The sequence below is a fragment of the Thunnus maccoyii genome, chromosome 8 (genome assembly GCF_910596095.1).
Source record: "Thunnus maccoyii chromosome 8, fThuMac1.1, whole genome shotgun sequence".
Lineage (NCBI taxonomy): Eukaryota > Metazoa > Chordata > Actinopteri > Scombriformes > Scombridae > Thunnus > Thunnus maccoyii.
This window is the reverse complement of record NC_056540.1, coordinates 29,001,500-29,010,314: the sequence shown is the minus strand read 5'-3', so window position 1 is coordinate 29,010,314 and position 8,815 is coordinate 29,001,500.

The following is an 8,815-nucleotide window of genomic DNA, read 5'->3' as shown; positions in this document are numbered from 1 at the left end:
AATTTAACTATGAAATTAAGCATCTCCATCATAACTCAAGTACTCTAATGCTGGAGTCTATACACACAATACACAAAAAAATCCAGAAAATGGGGAGAAGAAATGATGTAAAAATAGCAACAATGTGGAAGCAATTTATGCTAATTAGGCTTTTATTTATGGTCCAATAATTGGGCACATTTGAATTGTTGATGATGTTTTTTCTCCTTATTTTTCTCCCCCTGTGTTCCCCCATTGCTCCCTCTCTCAGGGAAGATCAAAGAATATGCACTTGAATAGATGTTAATGGTGCATGGCTGTCGTCTTAGTCCTGAGTGGTTGAGATCTCTCCAGCGAAAGAAAAACAGCCAATTTGGGGTCTACGTGGACACAATTAGCACAATTTATGTGTGCCTTTCACGACAGCACTCCCGTTTAACCCGCAAAAGAGGCTCGGCATTCATGTCGTAACTATGATTTTCATAACCTTTACCTCCCTTTGCCTTTTCACTGCATTGGAGGACTATAGATCAAACTGTTGGCATATGCCGCAGAGGCGCTTGAATTGAAAGTGAAGCAAATTCAAAAATAACGTGTATGATACGGTAGCACTGCTGCATGACATGATGAACTGTGTGATAAGTATTGGCATAGAAAACCTATAGTTGATAAATGATGTTTTGTCTAACACAACAGCAATCACATGCAACTCATCCTTCAAAATGTCACACTGGTCAGCCCACCCACAGAAATTTTCCTTCAAAACAGGGAAGAAATCATTTTTTTTTTTCCTTTTTTGTGCAAGTTGCTTTGCTCTGCATCGCCAATGCCTGAGGCATTGCTTTTACAGTCCTTCTCCCTTCTGAATTTGAATGAGCCAAAATGGTGCAGTCCAGACTGAGCGGAGGAAACAAGGTGCATTATGTAGGTGGGAGGTAACCGTGCCATTGAGAGACAATTAGCATGAAGCCCAGACCTTTGGAAATAGCGCGGAGGCTGCCGAGAGCGGGCCTGACAGAATGAAAAGATTAAGACTTGAGAAAAGATAGCAGGGCATGGGAAAATCCAAAGGGAACTGGGCGACTGAAGTAGCCAATGAGAAAAGGAGGGACAATGAGGCAATGAACGTTTTTTTGTTGTTTTTTTTTCCTGAAAATTAATGTGGTCCTATCAGCTGTCAAGTGTGCGCACATTCCTCCATACCTAAAAAGTACCATTTGTTTGTACGTGACTTTTGTTTCACACTGCATATACATGCAAGGCTGTCAACAGGGTGAAAGACAGGCGAAGTGGAGGCTATTGCAAACTATTCAACTACGAAATTCCACCAGGTGTTAGCAAAACCGGGGATCTGTGGATTGGATTGCAGCTAAATGGCTGTCATGTGCCAATGAGAAGCCCATATTGTGCTAATGGTTTTAATGAGCTGTCCTTTCAGATGTTGCAGCGTTTTCTTTTCCGTGTGGAACTGCAGTTTGGTGGGGCAGATAAATTCGATCTGTATAGTTCCATAGTATAACAATGGGCACAGCTCCATCAAAATGCTGCCAACTCCCAAGCCACCCAGCACAGCCAATTTTAAATTTAGGAAACAGATTATCCATGCTGGTGTTGTGGATTGTGACATTTAGCCTTTGCCATTTCCTACAGTCATCATGACTAATAACCATCCAGGGTTACAACAGGCCTGGAAACAAGCATATGAAGAGAAGCAGAAAGGTCAGAAAGAGCAGCTACAGCTGTTTTTGTGTGTTTACTGTACAGTGTGTACGTACACCTGTGTGTGTAAGAGTTCATGTGCGTGCTTCACACACATTCACGCCTTCGCACCAGCATGCAGGCAGAAACACTTTGGTTGCATAAACATCCCAACAGCAGGCTGCGGGGAAATATGTTGTAATTACATGTAGTGTAGAGCAGCTGTTTCTGTGTTTCCTAATATGCTGTCGCTAAGAGCGGACATCGCCACTACATTAGTGTGTGGGTTGTAGTACCCAGGCTATAAAATAACTGGAAAACGAAAAAGTTTACTTAACAACGAGAGAAATTGTAGCTCTGACTGGTTTCTTTAGAAAGACATGAACTGTTTTTAGATCTGTTTATTTGTCTCTTGGCCTTTTATCTCAGTTTGAGTGAGAAAATCAAGGGACGAGAAATATGAGGTTGATCTCAATTAAATATTTAGGCTGACCTTGTATCAAGAGAGTTTATTCTGTAACACCAAGGTTGCAGATTTTATCCCTATGTCTATTATCATCACTATATTTAAAGGTTCCCTGTGGAGTTTTTCACCATTGGTGGTGCTGCAAAGCTGGCTCCCAAAGTCTTTTGCTTGTGACACCTTTATATGAGGAAATGTCAACTTGTGAACTCTCATTACAGGTTGGATATCCATGAGTTGCTCAATCAAAGAGCGATTTTTATTTATTGGGCTGTTTCATCTGAAACCTATACAACATTTCACAAGAAAGAAGCAAAGATTAGAGAAAAGTCTGAAAAGTAAGTGTTATTCTGTGTAGCAGAATTTTGTTCTACCTACCACCAGGTTCTGATGGACGTGTCACTGTATCATTTGAATTGACATTAAGCACAAAGGCAGCTGTACTCGGTTCTGGGTAAATGAAGAAGAAGAATGAAGACTAAAGGGTACAGTCATGCTAGCAGCTCAGTGAGACTGTATTTAGGCACAGCAGTGCTTTGAGCTAAATGCTCCATGCTATCAGTTGAAATAAAGAAAAAGTACAGCTGAGGCTGATGGGAATGCCAGTTTTGCAAGTATTTTGTCATAAACGAAAGTAATGGACAAATTGAAATTTTGAACTTATGATGATTACACAAAAAATCAGGGGATCACTAAAGTTATTACACTTACACCTGAGGGGGACATGAACATGTGCATTAAGTTTAATGAAAATCCATTAAATAGTTGTTTAGATATTTCACCAAAATAAAAAAATGTCAACCTCATGTTGGTGCTAGAAGAAAAGTCAGATGATCACCAAAGTCCAAAGTGTTGATCCTCTGAGGAACATGAATGTTTGTACAGAATTCCTTCCTATTTTCATTCTGGACCAAAGTGGTGGATGGATTGACCAACTGGCATTGGCATCCTAAGGGAAAAACCTTTGACATCTTTGTTTTTTATAGTGTCCTGTCACTCTTTTACATATGTATTGTTTTCTAATGGCAGTCTATGGGGAAAATGTGTTCTGGGCCATAGGTTGTTTTCCTTTGCAGTACTGTGGTTGGCCAATGGGGCAAACTGGTAGCAAGGCTGATGCTGACTGACAACCATATCCATCTATGTGTAATATACAATTCCACCAAGTGCAGGGAAGAAGATGCAAGCCAGTGTAAAGGATGCAGGTAGCAAAATCATAAAATTGGACTCCGTAAGTGTTTTATTAAATAGGAAACGTATTGTTTGTTCAACCTGAAGGACACATACAGTGTGTTTTGGTAAAAAAGCACATTGAGTGTTGTTTGTTTACAATAAAAAAAACTCCATTGGGTGCCTTTAACAAGGAGCTGAATCCCTACTTGCTGCTGCTCCTGCTTGTTTCTGCGCTCTGATCCTCTCAAGTTGAATTCATCTCCATTGTCCCTGTGGGGAAATTCTCCTTGTAGCCAGATGCATAAAAGCATATAACACAAATACATAAGGCGTAACGCAAGACTCCAGAGCCATAAATTCCTGAGTTCAACATCTATAAAACAAAATTAAAAAAAAGTATTAACAATGTCCTTCTAACTAACATAACAAACAAATTTAGTAAAATGAAAATGGAAATAAAGCAACCCAGACTAGATTGAACTAGTCTGTGGGAGTAAACAAACTCAGATGAAAGAAAACTTACATACATATGTGCAGCAGGAGAACTACGAATTCCTATTTACAACATGTGTGACATTGCAGTCGAATTGTTTTGATATTATCTAAATTTGAGGTGAGGTATCCCTGTACCACACTGCTACACATGTGCAAAAAAATAAACTTTTTTTTTTTTTTCTCTTGCTGATGGTTTCTGATTGTGGTTTGGACTGAACAACAACAACCTCCCTCAGTTCATCACGGATGTTTTGCTGAAGTAAGATTTTGGCAGCAAAAGCAGCATTGTTTTCAGTTCTCAGTAATCTTTTCCCTAACTCAGCACAATGAAAGGAACGCTACTGTCCGGACCAAACCTGTGGCACACAAGTCTATTGTAAGCCGCAAAAAATCCTCAGGAAATATGCCATAACCGAGGTAGGAACACACAATTCACCTTTAATGTAGAGAAGTATGGAGGATCATGTGGCACTGATGTTATTTGTCGTCATTAAAGTTATTGCAGTCTTGAAACATTCAGTTTCATTTCCTGAGTGACCCCTGCAGTTCGAAATAATCAAGATGTTGATATAAAATGCAAAAGTTCAATTAAGTAGTCCACCTTCTCAAAGAACAACCTCGACCCGTAATCGCACATAAAGCTTTAAACGTAATTACTACCTGCAAAGTTTTCAAATGAAGTTTTATACGTTGTAAAAAGAAAACAATTTCACACTTTTATGCTCTCCATTAAACTGCAGCTGAGGTCTTCAAAGTGGCTTCAGCTGGTTACAACCAAGCAGTGGCTAAAGGAACAGTAAACATTTAGATAGCCAGTCCATCCACACCACACAAATTTAGCTTCACGGAGACTTCTGTGTGTGTTTGTGTGTGTATGTTATATTATATTGCTAGTCCAGGGGTTTTGGCCCTGCCTGTGTGATTGTGCTTGTTGACCATCATTTATGCAATGTTTTTGTGTATGAGCCACGGATCACGAATGATTTGTAGCAGACCCCTCTGGCCGATTGTTAGCGGGAGTTGTGGTCCAAATGAACTCAGAAACTGCAGTTCAAAACTATGATAAGAGCTGGAATGAAATATCTACCCGCCAGACTAGTGGGCTGTTTATAAGTATAACATTTATTTGTGCAGCACAATTTAAAAACAAATGCACGAACTACTTAATAGAACAGACAAAAAAACATGCCAGAACAATAAAATAACATTAACGATTTGGACAGTATGACCAGTGTGGAAATCTTGACCTTGTAATCCATCCTCAGAGTATTTTTCTGAAAAGTTAAAACAGTTAAAACATCAGAAAAGCATATAAATGTCTTAAATCTGTGCTATATAAAAATGAATTTATAAAAATTTGATTTATTCTGGTCTCATAAAATCTGCATGTCCGGTGGAAATGAAGACTCAAACTCAGACTGTTTGGGAAGCAGGTGTAGATGTTTAAAGGGGACATATCATGCTTTTGTGATTTTCCTTTTATTTTTATACTGCTATAATGTCAGATGTCTTTGTTAAACATGGTCAAAGTTCCAAAACTAAAGGTGAATGTGTGTAAAAATGCACTCTTAAAGTCAAAAGCCCATGACTTCAGCCTGCTGTGAATGCTGCGTTTGCAAAGTTATCTCTTCTTCCCCATCGAACTAATGTTAGATTGTTTGCACATGCCTACAAAAGGGCATCTGTTCTGTAGTGTTGTTGCTAAGGTTGCTCCACGGGTTGTTCATGTCGTCCACTTGCATATTTTGGATCAGATTTTGCCTTGAACACGTACATGTGGATGTATTTGAGCAGTTGACAATTGGCAGAACTGATGGGAACTGCAGAGCTAGGTGATAATTCTCTTTGGGTTCATCACTAATCAAGATTTTTCACATTTTAATCCAGGTCATTGTGAGCAATACTAGGACATCTGCTGCTTTTGAAACCACTGGGACCAGCTGGGAGAATCCTCTTTTTCCCAAAGAGTCCATACAGAGTGAAGGCTTTGCCTGCTGCCAAACGCAGTGAGCTAACCAGCACTTTAGTCAGCAGCATCTCCCCGAATTAGAAAACAAAACAATACTCCAAAATCGCTGAAGCAGCAGAATGTCACACATGGGATCAGAAACAGATGTGTTTCCTCTGTGGAGCCTGACAGAGCTGCTCCCTGGCAGCACAGTGACTCTCGACCCATGGGGTCTCATGATGACGATGTTGTCTGTTTAGCATCCATCATACACTTCTACAAATGTTCTCAAGCTGGTGGCGACCAGGCTCTTCTTAATCCAAGCCCGCAATGCTGTGGAGTAAAACCGCAGAGTTTTACAGTTGCAGAGGAAGAAAGGCGCTTTTCCAGAGAAGGGACACTCGTTGTCTTCTTCACACACTCACTCACTCACACACACACATCTATCTTTCCCTTTCATTTCCCAACAACTCCGACTCTCTGAAGCTTTCATGTGTGTTGAAAGGCATCGGCTGGCTGCAGTACACACGGCATTAAAGAACACTTATCGGAGGCGAGCCTTGCAGCTTTGATGCAGATGTGAAATTGAGAGCGCCCCTAAGATCAGGCGATAATTTGTGGAGTATTAATGTTGTTTCACATGTAAGCCTTCAGAGGATGAACTGGTAATTTGTCCATCAGGATTCGGTGCCATATGAAGACTCTGTTAATGAGTGGAGACATGCTGAGTGATCTGGTGAGAGCTAAGGATGTGGGTGCATACTACACAGGCTGTAGAAGTGTGAGAACTGTGACCCTGACATCTGCCATTTGGTGTTCACGTTCAGCTTTTAATGTATGTTACGTGCACATGTTTTTTTCATCTTGGCAACTGTGTTTTCAAGCAACTGCATGTGCTGGGATATTAGCCCCACATTTTCTGTGAGATAATTCGATTTAACCCAATAATTTAAGAAAATATACAACATATGAGGACAAATTTGAAATAATTAAGGCCTTAAGACTAGATTTGACACTGAGCCTTTTCAAGACAGGGCCAAAAGTTGAGGTAGTAAATCAGCACCCACCTTAGAGCCCAGTTTAAATTGATCCAGAAATGCGTACGTGGACTTTGAGTTAAGATTACTGTTTCCACGGTGAAGAATCAGCAGTTTTTCACCATTTTCTGATATCTGAATCTGAAAATAATTGACAGATTCATTGATAATGAAAACAATCGTTAGTTGCAGGAGTAAATTTTTTTCTAAAAGGATTTTCTAAGGCATTAGACCTTGAATTTGAGAGCTGACAGTACAGAATTAACTGAAACCGAAGGGGAGTGTAAGGAGGGATGACATGGTGCTCAGCCAGAGGTCACCAGGACACCCAAAAAACTACAATAATTAACTCGTAATTTATTATTCAGTACTTATTTGTGTGGGAAATCTCAATTTTACAATTTATTTCAACATTTGTGTTGATATAGAGTTGTTGCTCATGACTCTATATCTCACACACATGCATTTTTTAAAAGTCAAATCAAATCAGTCACCTAACACCAACCAATGAGCAACGTGTTCTTCGTCCCTGCGATGAATGTGCTTTAAATTATGAGTCATTTCAGCCAAATTTAGGGAGGCGCTGAAGCTGCATGAGGACACTGGGACTTAGAATAATCAATCTCTATAGACAAGCTTTTGGGAGGATTTTTGGGGAGGAACTCTATATTTCAAGGAAGTCAATAGCAGCTCAATGCCACATCCTTTTATAAATACCGGGGAGAGTCTTAAGTCAACATGGAAATCTTCTTAACGGGAATTATGTTTTGACGACATTTGTGGATTCAGGAGGGAAAAACAGGCAGCACTCCATGTAATCTCCATGGGAAATTGAAAAGCGCCTCTTTCACACCTTCATTCAAGATGAGTACATTCAGTGGGAAGATCTGCAAAACACATTATGGCAGACTTGTCAGCACAACAGCCAGCGACACTTTTGGAACTCACTTTGTTCCGATCTGAAGTCTGCATCATCATGATTTTATGAAGCAAATACATGATTACTTTGCTGTACGGTTTTCCAAACGGCACTTTATCACGTGTGATTGTGCATGATGCAGTAATATGTTCCTTGTTGTGCCATTACTAACACAAATAGCGTTTTGCTTACTGAAATAGCAGACGTTTGACTCGACAGGAATAACATACGCCGTATTTTCTTAACGGTCATGTCCCTACAATGTAACATGCAATGTTCACACTTAGGATAAATACTGCAATTAATCCTTAAACACATCATAAGCTCCTCTGCCATTTGGTGAAGTCCAGCAGCCATCTGGAAAATTTCCAAAAACAGCACTTGGAGAAAAAAAAGGGAACATTCTTGTCCCCCCCCCCCCCCCAAGAAAATCAGGAAGACAGATTCATGTCAGTCCTCATGAATGTTTTACATCTTACTATAAGGTAGAACAATGTGCCCTTTATGTATACAAGCCTCTCCTGCTTACCTATAGTGAGGAGGAGGTGGTTGGGGGGTTTGCCGCTGAAGTTGCCGTCTCCTCTACCTGATATCTTTCAGACCCTGCCATTTCACACCAGAGGAGATGCTGTGAGGTTTATTTGAATTCATCTCCTATTTACCCGAGATACTTTCCTCCCACCCATGCTCTCATTATCATTGTGAGTGTTATTATTATCTCAGCATCAGCATGGTACAGCCTTCGGTCAACAGAGCTCTCTGCAGGACTGAGCCCCTCTGCGAGCCTGTAGTAATTTACCCAGATTCAGGCTGTCACTCTTCGCCGAGTTCACGGCTCCCTGCGTTTTCTCTTGTGGCCTCTCTCCCCCCGATGACGGAGAAGATAAGCATGTTGCATACCAAATCACTGAGCTATGACAAAAAAGAGGTTCTGCTCAATAAGGCAGATGTAAATAATTGTTGAAAGCAATATAGTGCCCTGCGTCGTGGAGTCCGCTTGATGTTTTGCTTGGCTGTGAGTGTGGGGGCTCAGTTTCATTCGGGTCCTGAAATGCCTTTTTAAATGTTTTGTTCAGACCCGGTATTATTTAAAGACTGCCCAC